Raw genomic sequence first — 16,888 nt, 5'->3', positions numbered from 1 at the left:
AATGCCAGTCTATCAGGTGGCAACCTGAAAGACTGAACCAGGAAACTCGTTTCTGGTTTGCTTTCCTAGAACTTGCCCTGCCGACAAAAGGGCAAGCTTCCAGACAACTAAAGCAGCTGGGGCAAAGAATGACTGGAATTAAGACCAACAACAGAACAACTGAGAAGGAGATGCAATCATTTTTAAAAAGAATTATTATTATTAAAAAAATATTTTTTATTAATAAAACTTAACATATAAGCATGCAAACATTCTTAACACACAAACATTTCATACATGGTGTACAATCAATGGCTCACAATATCATCTCATAGTTGTGTATTCATCATCATGATCATTTTTCTGAACATTTGCATCACTCCAGAAAAAGAAAAAAAAGATAAGAGAAAAAAAACATACAAACCATACCCCTTACCCCACCCTCTCATTGGCCACTAGCATTTCCATCTACCCAATTTATTTTAGCCTTTTTTCCACCTATTAGTTGTTTATTTTTTTATCTATATTTTTTACTCACAACCTATACCCTAGATAAAAGGAGCAACGGACACAAGGTTTTCATAATCACTGAATCATATTATTGTAAAAGCTATATTATTATACAATCATCTTCAAAAAACAAAGCTACTGGAACACAGCTTTACAGTTTCAGGTACTTCTCTTTAGCCACTCCAATACACCATAAAATAAAAAGGGGATATCTATATAATACATAAGAATAACCTCCAGGATAACCTCTCAACTCTGTTTGAAATCTCTCAGTCACTGACACTTTATTTTTTCTCATTTGTCTCTTCTCCCTTTTGGTCAAGAAAGTTTTCTCAACCCCTTGATGCCAGGTCCCATCTCATCCTGCGGTTTCTGTCCCATGTTGCCAGAAAGGTTGGAGTCATGTCCCATGTCAGGGTGGGGAGGAGGAGGGTAGTGAGGTCACTTGTGTTGGCTTAGAGAGAGAGGTCACATTTGAGGAACAAATGAGGTTCTCTTGGGGGTGACTCTTAGGCCCAATTTTAAGTAGACTTAGCCTCTCCTTTCGAGGAACAAGTTCCATAAGGGCAAACCCCAAGATTGAGGGCTTGGCCTATTGATTTGGTTGTCCTCACTGCTTGTGAAAATATCAGAAATTCTCCAAATGGGGAAGTTAAATATTTTTCCCTTTATCCCCATTCCCAGAAGGGGACTTGCAAATACTTCTTTATTCACTGTCCAAACCACTCTGGTATTTATTGGGCCATGACACTAATCTGGACAAACCAACACAATTTCATGCCCTATTCAATATTCCATGTACTTATGGTGTTCAACCAAACTTACCATATCAGTTAAATTAGGAAATGCATTAGCCAAAATATAAACTTTGCACCAAATAAATATCTCTCCCTTTAGCCTCAAACAGAAGTTGAAGTTTCATAATATGGATGATATAGATACAGTCTGTTTGATAGTGAATGGAGAGGACAATTTCTATAAACAAGGGAATTTCTAAGGCAATGAATGAGCACAAGCCAGGACAAGACACAGACTCCAAAAAAAAAAAAAGACAGAGAAGACCCTGCACTTCACTTTTGCCTCTGGCTGATCTACCCGATTAGAAGGCTAAACACTGAAGGAGGGCACCATACAATGCAGAATGAATATGCAAAGACTGTTAAAGCTATTTTTATTTTTTTTTTTCTTCTGTATGTTGGTTTGTTTTTGTTAGCTCCTGGCACTCAAGAACATCTCTGTCATATCACTAGCTGGATACAAACTTAAGGAAGAGATTGTTGAGGGAATAAGTCCCAGAAATAGCACATTAAGATATTAAATGTACTGTGTGTAACAAAAGATAAAAAGACAAACAAAGAACAGGAATGATGGCCTGTGAAAAGGAACAAGATAAAAATTCAGAATCCGTTAATGAAAAACAACAGAGTTTGGATATACTGGATGTGCTGGTTTGAAAGGATGTATGTCCCCTAAAAAAGCCATGTTTTAATCAAAATCCCATTTCATAAAGGCAGAATAATCCCTACTCAATACTGTATGTTTGAAGCTGTAATTATATTATCTCCTTGGAGATGTGATTTTATCAAAAGTGGTTGTTAAACTGGATTAGGTGATGACTTGTCTCCACCCATAAGGGTGGGTCTTGATAAGTTTCTGGAGTCCTATAAAAGAGGAAACATTTTGGAGAATGAAAGAGATTCAGAGAGAGCCAGAGAAGAATGACATAGCCATGAGAAGCAGAGAGCCCACAAGCCAGTGACCCTTGGAGATAAAGAGAGAAACCACCTCCCAGGGAGCTTCATGAAACAGGAAGCCAGCAGAGAAAGCTAGCAGATGATGCCTTGCTCGCCATATGCCCTTCCAGCCAAGAGAGAAACTGTTACTGTGTTTACCATGTACCTTCTCACTTGAAAGAAAAATCCTGAACTTCATCGGCCTTCTTGAACCAAGGTATCTTTCCCTGGATGCCTTTGATTGGACGTTTCTATAGACTTGTTATAATTGGGACATTTTCTCAGCCTTAGAAGTGTAAACTAACAACTTATTAAATTCCCCTTTTTAAAAGCCATTCCATTTCTGGTATATTGCATTCCAGCAGCTAGCAAACTAGAACACTGGACAAAGACTTAAGAAAAAGATTTTCAACCATGTTCAAGAAAATAAAGGAAAATAAAGAGAAAGAATGAAAGGAATTTAGGAAAATGTTGAACAATTTGAGATTCTCAATATAGAGACAGACATTTTAAAATTTTTAAAAGAAATCAAACATAATTGCTCAGTTGAATATCACAATAACTGAAATGAAAGAATCTCTAGAGGGTTTGAACAGCAGATTGGAGCTGGTAGAAGACAGACACAGTGAACTCAAAGACAAGACAATTGAAACGATTCAGCTGAGTAGCAGAAAGTAAAAAGAATGAAAAGAATTGAACAGATTCTAACATACCTGTGGGATACCATCAAGATTACCAATATATGCATTATGGGAGTCTGAGAGGGAGAAGAAATAGAGAACAGGGCAGGAGGAATATTTAAGTAAACAATGGCAGAAAACTTCCAAAAATTCAACAAAAGGCGTGAATATTCAAGAATCCCAATGAATCATCAAACAGATACAACTCAATAACTATGCCTAGACACATAATAATCAAACTGTTGAATGTAAAGAACAAGTCAGGGGTTCTGAAAGCAGCAAGATAAAAGCAATGTGTTATGTATAAGGGAGCCCTAAGACTAAATGCCTTTTTTTTTTTCATTAGAACCATAGAGGTAAGAAGGGGTGGGATGAAATATTTAAAGTGCTGAAAGATATCAATTGCCAACCAAGAATTTTATAGCTGGCAAGACTGCCTTGCAAACATGAGGGAGAAATTGAAACAATTCCAGGTAAATGTAAGCTGAGAGAGTACATCACCCTCAGACCTGCCCTACAAGAAATGAAAAACAGAGTTCTTCAGAAAAGAAAGTAAAGGACACTAGAAGCAGCATAAAGAAATAAAAATCTCTAGTAAAGGAACCAGATGGATAATTATAAATGCCAGTACTATTGTATTGTATTTTTTTGGTATGTAACTTCACCTCTTACAAGTTCTGAAAGGTAAATGCATAAAAAGTAATGATAAATGTGTGGTTTTGGAAACACAGCATATGAAGATATAATTTGTAATAAGTATAACCAACAGGTGGAGGGGTGGATGGCTATAGGAACACTGTGTATGCTACTGAAGTTAAGGTAGTCTCAAATGGAAAGCAATTGTTACAGATTTAGGATGTTAAATTTTAGCACCACAATAACTAAAAAAAGAAAAAAAGAAAATTTACAAAAATATATATAAAAGAAATGAGAAGGGACTCCAAATGATACAATATAAAAAACCAAATACATATGAAATAATTATTAGCAGAAGCATTGAGTTACAAAAGAGGTAAAAGACTTACAAAGGCCAATTACAAAATGGCAGAAGAAATTCCTGCATTAGCAGTACTTACTTTAAATGCATGTGGATTAAATTCTGAAGTCAAAAGGCAGAGACTGGCAGAATGGATAAAAAAGTGTGACCCAACTATATGCCATTCATAAAAGACTTTAAATTCAAAGACACGTGTAGATTGAAATGGAAAGGATGGAAAAAAAAATTACCATGCAAATAGTAACCAAAAGAGAGCAGGGGTAGCTGTGCCAATATAAGCTAAAATAGACTTTAAGTAAGAAACTGTTATAAGGGACAAAGACGGTCCCTACATAGACAAAGGGTCAATTTAACAAGCAGATACAACAACGATCAAGGTACTCCTAAGAGCAGAGCCCCAGCTTATATGAGGCAAATATTGACAGATTTGAAGGGAGAAATTGACAGTTCTAAATTAATAGTAGGGGATTTCAATATGCCTCTAGGTGGACAGAACATCTGATAGATGATCACTAAGGAAAAGAAGCCTTGAACAATGCTATAAATCAGCTAGACCTGATAGACATATGTTGAACACTTCAGTCAGCATCAGCAGAATACCTTGGCTCTCCAGGACAGACCTTATGGGAAATTGGGAAAGAACAGTTGCTTCAACAAATGCTATTGGAAAACTTGGTTATCCATATGCAAAAAAGTAAAACAGTCAATGTAGACCCCCCACACCATATCATAAACAAAAATTAACCCAGAATGGATCAATGAACCAAAATTATAAAACTCCTAGAAGAAAACATAGGAAAGCATCTTCAGGACTTGTGTTATGCAATGGTTTCTTAGCCTTTATACCAAAAAGCACAAGCAACAAAAGAGAAAAATAGATAAATAGAGTTTTACCAAAATTAAATACTTTTGGCCGTCAAAAGACTGCATCATTAAAGTAAAAAAATAACCTACAAGGCTTACTCTTGTTAAGCTTATCTAGGTAGCAGAGAAGCTTACCTAAGAGTTACTTCTGGAGGACTTCTTTTGTTGATCAAATGTAGCCTCACTCTGTCTAAGCCCAACTATGCAAGTGAAATTATTGCCCTCCCCCCTATGTGAGACATGACATCCAGGAGTGAAAGTCTCCCTGGTGATGTGGTAGATGACTCCAGGGATGAATCTGGCCCTGGCACCAAGGGATCAACAATTCCATCATAACAAAAAGGGGGAAAGAAGTGTAACTAATAAAGTATCAGTGGCAGAGAGTTCAAATAGAGTCAAGAGGCTACTCTGGAGGTTGATCTTATGCAGGCTTCAGTTAGGCATTGCTATCTATCCTAACCCACGAAACTCCAACCAGGACCGTTCCAGCCAATCCTAAAGAACACTAAGGGCAATATATAAGATTCCACAAGAGTTTCATGCACTGGAGTAATCTACAACCTCCAGATAGGTTCCTGGACCAGAAAAGTCCCAAAACCTAGAAGGCTCAGCCTCTCCAGAACATCAGATGGTTGCATCTCTCTACCCCATATTAGTGACAGACTCTTTCAATATGAAAAAGTTAGAATGGTCATACTCCAAACACTCCTAAAGAGAGGGATGGAATGATCAAAGATGATGGTGGGGTTATATAGAGAAGATAGGATTTAACAAATGAATATGATTGCTGAGTCATTAGATTTATATCTCTTTTAGTCTCCAGTATCTTAGAGCAGCTAGAAGTAAAAATCCAAAATTGTGAAATTATAACCTATGTTAAACTCTGAAATATGTTCTACAACTAATAGTGGTGCTGTGCTTTGAAATAAATTGATTTTTTGTATATATGTTATTTTTCACCAAAAAAACAAAGAAAAAGTTGATTGTGAGGATAAAAAATATTTAAGCTTTCTAGGTTCCTATATTCTGGAACAGCTAGAAGGAAAAATCTGAGAGAACGGTATGGTAGCTCATGACAAACTCTGAGATCTGTCTTGTAACTACTTGTTGAAGAATGCTTTGAAAACTATTGTTTTTTTATTTCTTTGCTTTATATTTCTTTGTTATATATGTTATACTATACAATAAAAAAAGATAACCTACAGATTGAGAGAAAATATTTGGAAATGACATCTGATAAGAGCTTAATCCAGAATATATATTTAAAAAATTCTGCAACTCAATAGCAAAAGATTCAAAAACCCAATTAAAAAATAGACAAAAGACTTGAATAAACATGTCCTCAAAAAAGATATACAAATAACCAATAAGCACATGAAAAGATGCACAACATCATTAGCCATTTAGTAAATGCAAATCAAAACCACAATGAGATACTATTTCAAATCCACTAGAATGGTTGCAATTCAAAAATGGAAAACAACAAATGTTCATTTTTGGTGGGAGCATGAAACTGTGTAGCCACTGTGGAAACCAGTTTTGGGCCTCCTCAGAAAGGTAACATAGAGCTACAATATGACCCCATGGTGGACTGGATTGTGTGTCCCGGTTTTGGACATGTTCTTGGTGGTCAGCATTAGGGTGGGTGTGGATACGCTGTAAATCACATCTCTTCAAGACGTTTCATCAGTTTAGGTGTGGGCCAACTGAAACAGTTGGGTTTTAATCAGGATTACTGCAGTCCTTTAAAAATATAGTGAAACTCAGAGAGAGGAGCTCCCAAGAGCCGCCAGAAGCTATAAGTCAACGGAAGGCAGAACTCTGAAGAGAACGTACATGATGTCACATGGATTGCCATGTGACAGAAAAGCTCAGGAACCCCAAAGGTTGTCAGCCAACCAGAAGAAACCAATCCCAAAAGGAGGCAAGCCTTCTAGTCTCTGAAACCATGAGCCAATATGTTTCTGCTGTTAAGCCAACTCCTCGTGTGGCATTTGTTTTAGCAGCTGGGAGACTAAAACACCTGGCAATCCCACTTCTAGGTATATACCAAAAAGACTGGCAAGCACGGACATGAACAGATATTTGCAGCCTGATGCTCATAACAGCATTGTTCACTAATGCCAAAAGAAGGAAGCAACCCCAGTGTCCATCAACAGATGACAAGACAAACAAAATGTGGTAGATATATACAATGGAATATTATTCAGCCATAAACAGGAATGAAGTTCTGATACCTGTGATAACTTGGATGAACCTTGAAGAAGTCATGTTCAGTGAAATAAGCCAGAAGAAAAGGACAGTATAGTTAAAAAGAAATTTTAAATTGTACATATGTTACTAAAATAAAAATTTAACAAATGCCCATAGGACTGCATGACACAAAAAATGAGCCCTTATATAAACTATGGAGAATGGTTAATAATATAATTACTAAAAATTAAAAATGAAAAATCTGCATGATTTTTCTCTAAACCAATAATTTTCCTTAAAAAATAACTACATTAAAATTTTTTAAAGGAGATACTGGCCTAGATGAGCTCAGTAGACCCACAAACTATGAGAGATAATAATAAATTGCTGTTTCAAGCCACCAAGTTTTGGGATGGTTTGTTAAGCATCAATAGATAACTGAAATATTCCGTAAAAGAAGAAACTTGTTTTGATATTTCCAATGGTTTGACTAACAGGTTAACTTATGTGTCTGAAAGCCAATTTACATGTTCTCTAGCACACTGAAAAGCAACAACACTTTGATAAGTATAGTGTATATTAAGAATATTTAGCTCTGGTTATTTAATGATGATAAGATAATTTTGAATTCTGTTCTCAAGCTCTTATAGTGAGTGGAATAAAGCATTTAAGACTCATAGAAAGATTAAAAAATGAATTTAATAACTCTGCCACCCTCTTAAATTGAGAGGACTCTATGTAGGAGTTGTGGGATTTTTTTTTTCATTTTTAGTTGCTCTTTTTTTGATTACCCTCAGATTATAACATTTTTCTGTGCTAAAAAAAAAAAGAAAGGAAGGATCTATGGAACTGACTGTCCTTTATATTTTATTCTTCTATAAATTTGTGCATGTTTTCAAAAAATCATTTATCAAGTCTTTACCACATAATTCAGAAGCTTTTTTAAATGTTTCATACATATTACTAATTTAATACTCACAACCTCTCCTCCCTCATGAGTTTGGCACTGTTGTCATCTTTATTTTACAGTTGAAACTAAGGCACAAGAAATCTGCCCAAGTTTGGTGGTGAGGAGTGAAATGGGGTTCAAACCTGGGTCCCTGGATTCCAAAACCCATTCTTTAAATTACTATTCAACATCTGCAAAGTTAAATAAGGTGCATTTGCTATTTATTCATTTGTGTTTCTCTCTCTCTCTGTCTCTCTTTTTTTTCCTGCATTGGCAAGCACTGGGAATTGAAACCTGGTCTCCAGCATGGCAGGCGAGAGTTCCGCCACTGAGCAACCGTTGCACTGCCCTTTAACTGCGTTTTTAACCCACAATTATATTTAGTTTGTCTATTCATCTTTGGCTTATCGTTAATTGCCCAAAGTAGCTACTTTTTTCTTTTTGGTGTACTCTAGTGTGAGTATCCCTTTATTGCAGCACCATTTGTTGAATTTTTGCTTGTTTGTTTTTTTTTTCTTCTTTGTTTGCTTGTTTGTTTTGTTTTGGGAAGTGCACGGGCCCGAAATCGAACCTGGGTCCCCCACATGGCAGGGGAGAATTCTACCACTGAATTACCCTTGCACCCCTGCAAAGTAGCTACTTTCGCAAACACTTTGGTAACTGTATACATTGTGTGTATGAGTGTGAAAATGATGGCTATGCATCCTCATAGAAATTTTCAGCTTTTCTGGAGAAGGGTGTTAGAAAGCAGAAAAATAAAAAACAAATGATAAAAACACCCTCAAATAAACAAACACACAAATCAGATGGATGTTGGTCTGAATCCTGACTCTGAGTCTTGAGCAAGTTATAGAACCTCTTCCTACTGTCACCTGTAAGATGGGGATACTGATGTGCTTCACCACAGGCTCACGAGAAGTTAATGCACTTCTGCACAGCAAGTGTCTGTCAAGAAGTAGGAGAAGCAGTCAGGTATAGTGATTAAAATCCTGGGTCTTAGAATCAGACAGACTGGGGTTTGAAACCCACGTTGAGTCTTCTTTAAGTATGCAAGCATAGACAAATTATTAATTAACATGAGAACTAAATAAGACAATGCTTGCAACATACCTGGTACAGAATGAGAGCTCAAAGCATCTTAGTTATGATGATGTTAATATTAGCTCTAGCAACCCTTCCTTCTCACCCACCTCCTGTTTCATTCCACCACCTTCACCCTTCAGGGAGAGATTGGCAGAATTGTATCAACAGAAGTTTTTTCTCTTATTTTTCTTTATTAACAAAAATTATACAGAGAGTAAATTATTTTTTTACAGTTCTGTGAGTTTTGACAGACTTATATGGTCATGTAAAGACACAATCAATACAAAAAACATCTCCAACACCCCCCAAAATTCTCTCTCACTCCTTTGGTGTCAGTTCTTACCCCAAACCTGAGCCCCTAGCAATCATTGATCTGTTTTTCATTCCTATCATTTTGCCTTTTCCAGAAAATTATATAAATGAAATATGGTAGGTAGTATTAGGGGCTGGTTGCTTTCACTTAGTGTAATGCTTTTGAGAATCATCCTCAGAAGAGTTTTAATTACTTTTTAAAATACTTTTTGTTTTTCTGTTGTTTAATGCTGAGGGTGGTGGCTAAATTGATTAAAGGGGGGGTCACATATCCCTATTTACTAAGAGAGAGTCCATTCATTGATTCCCGCACTGATGTATCAGTAGAAAACAAAACTAAAAAAAACTTCAAAGTACTAGAATATCAGTTTCAACAAAGTTAGAATAATTTCCCAGACAAGAAAAGCATAAATATCTTTCTTGTACTTTTTGCACAATTGAAGGAAAAGAGAAGAAGAATTTTCTGATTTCCACCCCCCATCCCTGTTCACCCTCCAATTTACACCTTTGTTTTACAGGAAAGTTTTTTTTTAATGACTTGACCAAACGATTTTGCAGCATCTTATTTTGACTTCAATGTCTTCGGATACACTTTTGAGCCAGTTACCTCCTCTGCATTTAGCCATAATGTGATTTATGCGTTCCTGCTGACCCATACATGCTAGTTGGCAGCGGATTGAAATGAAACCTGCTGAGGAGAATCCGTTGACAGTAGGAACTCAGGAAGATCAACGGGCTTAGGAAAAATGGATCAGACTTTTAAAAACGCCTTTTTCTCTCTTAGAGACTTCAAATCTTGGCTTCCCAGCACTTTCTGAAGGTCTTACACAAGGAAGTAGAGGGAAAAAAAAAAGACATGTAGAATTGTGTTTTGTTTCCCTGGAATTGGAGTGGAGAATGGGGAAAGGAGAGTCACAGATGATTAAAATGGAATGGATGTAGCAGAGTTTGGGGGGAAGTAAAATTATTAAATCTTTTGTTGATTGATGGCAATGATTTCTTCCAACTATAATTCCAAACTTCAAGTATGCTATTATTTTGAAGTCTTTACTTGGCCTTTTCTTGCTTTCTTTTTTTGCTAACAGGAACTGCTAGCTGTTCTTCAATATCCATCCCAATGGCAATTCCATAGCCCAGTGGTAAGGATTGCTCACATCACAAATAATTTTGAATGCCTTCTGGGCATTGTGCTAGATGTAAGAGTTCAATGGTGGGCAAAACAACCATGCACTTGGTCCTTAAGGTTGACAAGCTAGTGAGATTTGGTGAATATTTTTTACCAAATGATGATATCCTCCCTTAGAAAAGGGTATCATCATATCATGGTACCCACCAAAGCATCCACTAAATTGTTAACTTATTTCGATAGGAGGAGTGCTCTTAGGGTATGTGAAAAGTGGTGTGTATGGTTTGGAAAACATAGAGTCCTTAAAAGATAGGACTCTGGAGACAATGAAGATTTAATATTGTCAGCAAAGTAAATTCCTGGATACATAGAAGGTATGAAAGAGATTTTTGTTTCATTTTATCTCATTATTTTCTTATACTTGGTTCATTCTTGAAAGGATTTGAGGGGACTCATGAAATAGAGAATGTACAAGATAAACACACAGACATGAAAACAACAAAAAAAGAGGAAATGTGATTCTCAATTGTATTATAGGAAAATTAAGGAAAATCAAGGGCAGGTAAATTGAAATATTGGAATGAAGTCAGAGAGAAGTAAAATTAGTAGAATTAGAATCTCAAGAGTATATTGTAAGAAGTGCATAGCATACAGATGTATGTTTGCTAAAGGCTGGTAAGAAATTTGCTCTGAGTAGTAGCAACAAATAAGATGCACAGTACAAATTCTATAAAAGCAAACCAGTTACCTGAAAGAAGAAAAACTATTCTTGGTATTGAGACATAGTAGAAATCTGTTCTATGGGTCCGTTGAGGAAATAAAGTTAATTTTATATAAGTAAATATCTATATCTATTGTCAGACATCACCTATTGTAACTTGGACACAAGAAGCGTTTAAAGAGGACATTTATGAATATCCATGTTTTTCATTGGTCTCTGATAATGCTATGAGTTTCTTTTGTGGGCAAGGGTACCTAGATAATTACCTCTAAATAAGGCATGTGGTTTCTGGGAGCACTAGGAGACAAATGAGTAGAGAGATTCCCAACCTCCAGCCTGGCCCCAGGAACTCTGGCCAATTCTCTTCCTGCCCATTCTGTTTACTCCTTGGCTTCCAGAAGACAAGCCCTTTTAGTGGTCATCAAAATCTTTTCTTTGGCCTCTATCTATGACTCATAGTTGTTGGCTTGTTGGTCAGCATCAGCAGTTCCCATGGGTAGTTGGATGAAGGGTCTCCTCTTTCCTATACTAAGTTCTGAAGTGAAGCCAGAAATAAATGATCTTGCGTTGTGCTTCCTGAAGTCCCTCCACTGGCACACTTTTTCATTTGGTTGACTTTTTTTTTTTAGGTCATGAAGTCCTCTTAGGAACTTGACATAAGATCTTCAAAACCTATTTCTTTCCTTAAAGCTCAGCAAAGCCTATCAGATCAAATGTATGGATCCTGACTCTCTTCCCTGGGACAGAGGCAATAGCCATGGTTTTCCTTCCATCTAGTTGAGTCAGAGGTCTGAGTCCTAGACCATCCACCATCTTCTTCAACTACTTCTGTTATTTCATGTGTTAAGGGGCTCATCAAGCCCACATTTCAATAAAACTGTAGCTGACCTGCTCCATCTGCCAGGTATGCCAAGAGAAGCTCAAATTCAACCAGTTAGGCACTTCATAAATATTTCTTGAGAGTCTTCTATGTGTCAGACACTGGGAACAATGAAAACCAGTCCTTTCCTTTAGAGCTTATAACTGAGTAGCCCTTTCAGTGGCTAAGCAAGCAGATTAGACTCTCTGTGGGGCCCTTACCAGACAAAGACTTTCAGGAGACAGCTCTTTCACTGTCTCTTTTTCCTCTGATTTAGGCAGTTTCATCTCATTGGTTGTAATTAGATAGAGGCATATAATATCTTCCAAAATATTGCAGTAACTATGTCATAGCTTCCTTTTAGTAGCATTTTCCATGGCTTGATAACTCATCGGTGGTAAATATTTCTGCACATCTCATACCCCTTCTTCTTCCTGATGCCTGTTTCCTGTTGGTCTGACTGGGTAAATGAGGATGGCAAATAAGTGTCCTTTGTAGAGAGTAGTGGGTAAATGCTTGTGTGTATGATAGCCAGAATTAGAATGCTGTCACTGGGACTGACCTTGAGTAGTTTATTCATCCTTACAAGGACATAATTTCTTATGTGTACAACAGATAAAAATAATATTACCTCCCTTCCTCATAAAGGTGTTGAGATGAAATATTGTAGGTAAAGAATTGAGTATATGGAAAGAAGTCAATAAGTGGTCTTCATTATTATTATTTAAGAACAATATAACATTTTCTAAAACTAAAACAGATCTTGGAGATTATCTATTTATTCATAGTTGATACCATTCTTGGACATAATTTTTCTCTAAGCTAAACAACAATTTTCTAGTTGCACTTTGTATCTTGACCTAGTTACACATATTGTCTTAAATATTTTAGATTGAGGAATATTGGAGACCTAAAAAATGTTTCCTGACAAGGCTCTAATGAAAGTAAAAATATTATGAAGGAGTTTTTCTTTCCCACCAAGCTGATTCAGATCCTAGTTAATAGTGATCACAATGTTTATGCCAGTCATTAACCTTTTTTCACAGCAGACAGGGAATGGCTTATATAAGGAATATTCTCATCTATCTCTCTTCTCACTTGGCATTGCACAGAACATTACAAGCCTAGACTGAAACTGTGCCAGTGGAACTTCCAGAGAAACAGTAAGTAGGCTGGCAGCTAATTCAGACTAGGGAGCTTAGGAGGGAGTCACTAGCAGTTCAAATGAACAATCCCAGAGACTAAGGGTTTGCTTATAGTATATAGTTGAGCTTAAGGAGTCAATTATATGGAAAGCAAGCAAGCCAATGGGTATCCACATAGTCAGTCTATTCCAATCAGGGTTTATTACTATCAATGGCATATGTCATCCCAAGGTCATTTTATCGAGCTAAGCATAGGAATATTGGATCATGTCCATGAATGATCTAAAAGGACCACCTAATCTTGAACTTTCTTAGGAAAGAGGGAAACCCTTTCAAAAAGGCACTTGAAATAATCCAGTGACAATGAACATCCATACTCAGTTGAAAATTCAACTGTCAAGAAAATTTTGTAATATTATAGAATCATAAGTAACTTTAGTCTTCCTATATCTGTACTCTGTATCACCCTTCCAAAGAAACTTTTCCAAAGAAAAGTTTAAACATAGTCAGTGTTCAGAAGGCCATCCTATTGTTATACAACTCAGTTAAAGGAAACACGTTCGTATAAGGAGTTGAAATCTGCTTCTTTACGATTTTGTATAATCTGTGATTTTATTTCTTTGTGTATTTGTGTGTGTATGTGTTGTGTCTGTGTGTGTGTAAGGTTGTTACTTCTATGATGCTTGGTAAAGCTTTTAATACTGATATTCTCCTTTCTTTTCATAACCCACCTGGCATCTCCTCAAAGAACTGTGAAAGTTGAGGCAGGAAAAGACACTATATTGTTAAAACAAAGTTTAGGATGGATGGACATTTTTCCTTCTGCATGATTTTAAAATTCCATACCAGAAAATGGAGAATTTGAAAACTCAACGACTAGACAGAACTTCAAGGGCTCTTGGACATCATGTAAAAAGGAAAAAGCCACATACAAATGACAATTTTCCAATCCCAATGGCATAACTGTATACACTCAAAAGATTTGCTAAAATTGAAAAAGATCAGCATCACCAAGTATTGTCAAAGATGAAGAGTAACAGGAACTTTTAAACACTGCTGTTAGAGATGTAATTTGGTATAACTATCTTGGGGCTTTGATGCTTTATTTGTTCTGGGTGATAGTTACATGGTTATGCTTACATTTTGAAAATTCATTGAGCTGTATACTGAAGATGTACACACTTTTCTGTCTGTATGTTTTTTAAAGCAAAACATGTACTTTAAAAATCTTGACTATGAATTTTAAATAGCATGTGTGCTATATATAACTGTGCGTAGAACACGTGTAATTATTTATTATTTGAATGGTAAGATTTTGAATGTTTAATCTTTTTTGAGCCATTATGACAATATTATTTGTGCAGCAGATAATTCAAATTAAAAAGTGTCCTAGTTTGCTAGCTGCTGGAATGCAATATACCAGAAATAGAATGGCTTTTAAAAAAGGGAATTTAATAAGTTGCTAGTTTACAATTCTAAGGTTGAGAAAATGTCCCAATTAAAGCAAGTCTATAGAAATGTTCAATCAAAGGCATCCAGGGAAAAACACCTTGATTCAAGAAGGCTGATGAAGTTCAGGGTTTCTCCCTTGGCTGGAAGAGCACATGGCAAACATGGTATCATCTGCTAGCTTTCTCTTCTGGCTTCCTATTTCATGAAGCTCCCTGGGAGGCAATTTCCTTCTTCATCTCCAAAGGTCGCTGGCTTGTGGACCTTCTGCCTTATAGTGCTGCAGCATTCTCTGCTCTCTCTGAATCTCCTTCATTCTCCAAAATGTTTCCTCTTTTATAGGACTCCAGAAATTCATCAAGACCCACCCAAATGGGTGGAGACATGTTGTCACCTAATTCAGTTTAACAACCACTTTTGATTAGATCACATCTCCAGGGAGATGATCTAATTACAGTTTCAAACATACAGAATTGAATAGGGATTATTCTGCCTTTATGAAATGGAATTTTGATTAAAACATGGCTTTTCTAGGGTGCATGCATCCTTTCAAACCAACACAAAAGAAGATTATTTAATATGTTTATTTGCCTCTCAATGGTTCCAAATTTCCTAAGGAGACAGCTTAGACAGTAGAATGGAAGAAGTACAAGCCTGCTGTGGGTGATGATTAGAGTAGGAGATAATGAAATACACAATAATATCCATTTTTAACGCAAAAATATATACTATGCTTTCTAACTTATTGAGCTACTGAAAGGAAAACTACACACCCAAGAATCACAGGACTTTAGTTACAGAAAGGGCCTTTGAGTTTATTGAACCAACCTCCTTTGTTTTATAGATAAGGAAAGAACCAAGTTAAACTGTCCCATGATTTGATGATGGTAGGCTCAAGACAAGAATTTATTATTCCAGTGCTTTTCCTCCAGTCCCACCACTGGCTGTCTCTGTAGATATTTGCAAAGTTATGGCAGAGGCAAGGGCCAAGTGGGAAAAAGTCTCACTAGGTAGAGAAGTTGCAAAAATTGTTCTCAATCTCCACTCCTCTCTGGAGCCTCATCTTTTTGCACTTTGACTTTGTAACCTCTCTTATCTAGAAATGGAGCCCTTTACAACCCTTTCAAACTGAGTTTGGCCTTGTGATTTCCTTTGACCAATAAAATGGTGTAGAAATCACACTGCACCAGTTGTGAGCCCAGGCCACCCTGAACAATTCAGCTCCTTCTCTTGGAAGCCTATCAGCCACTAGGTGAACAAGCTTGAGCTAGCATGTCGGGAAACGGGAGACCAAGTAGAGCAGAGATAAGCTTCTCCAGCCCCCAGCAGATTTGGCAGCTGACCATAGATGTATAAGTGAGCCCAGCCCAAACCAGGACTTCCTAGTGAAGCCCAGTCCAAGTTACTAACCCAAGGAACTGGGGGTTAAATAAATGGTTGTGTTTCAAGCTGCCAAATTTTGGGGTACTTTGTTATAAAGCAAAGCTAATGGTCCATATCAACTGACCATTTTAAGTCATGTCACATTCACCATGTGGGCATTGCAAATGGGTATTTTTGCCCTTCTTTTTTTTTTTAATTGGCCATTCCTTTTTATTTATTTATTTAATTTTAAATTAATATATATTATATATTCATATACCATGTAATCATCCAAAGTGTACAATCAATGCTTTACAATATCATCATATAAGCTGTGCATTTATCATCACAATCCAATTTTTTTTGGCAAAAAATAACATATATATATACATATATATATAAAAAAGCTGTAAATTTCAAAGCACATTGCAACAATTAGTTGTAGAACAAATTTCAGAGTTCGGTATGGGTTATAATTCCGCAATTTTAGGTTTTTACTTCTAGCTGCTCTAAGATAATGGAGACTAAAAGAAATATCAGTATAACAATTCAGCAATCATTGCAGAAGGTAGCAATCAACCCTACCTTCTCTGTATAACTCCACCATCAGTTTGATCTTTCTATCCCACTTTTTAGGGGTATTTAGGTTATGGCCAGTCTAACTTTTTCATGTTGGAAGGGGCTGTCGATTATATATTTTCCTCCCATTTAAAAAGTGAAAACCTCTTAGAATGAAAAATAAAAATTCTAAGGAGGCAGAAAAGAACTGGCATGTGCAACATCTTTTTGATCAAGGCCTGGACACTTGCCTCCTTCCTTGGTAAGACTTCCTGGGGATGTCTGACATGACCCAGCACTCTAATGTTCATTCATTTCTGTTTTCCTTCTTACACACAGCAACAAATTCAAATACTGTACATTTCCTC

Source organism: Tamandua tetradactyla, chromosome 15 (assembly GCF_023851605.1).
Source record: "Tamandua tetradactyla isolate mTamTet1 chromosome 15, mTamTet1.pri, whole genome shotgun sequence".
Classification (NCBI taxonomy): domain Eukaryota; kingdom Metazoa; phylum Chordata; class Mammalia; order Pilosa; family Myrmecophagidae; genus Tamandua; species Tamandua tetradactyla.
This window is presented reverse-complemented; position numbering follows the sequence as displayed.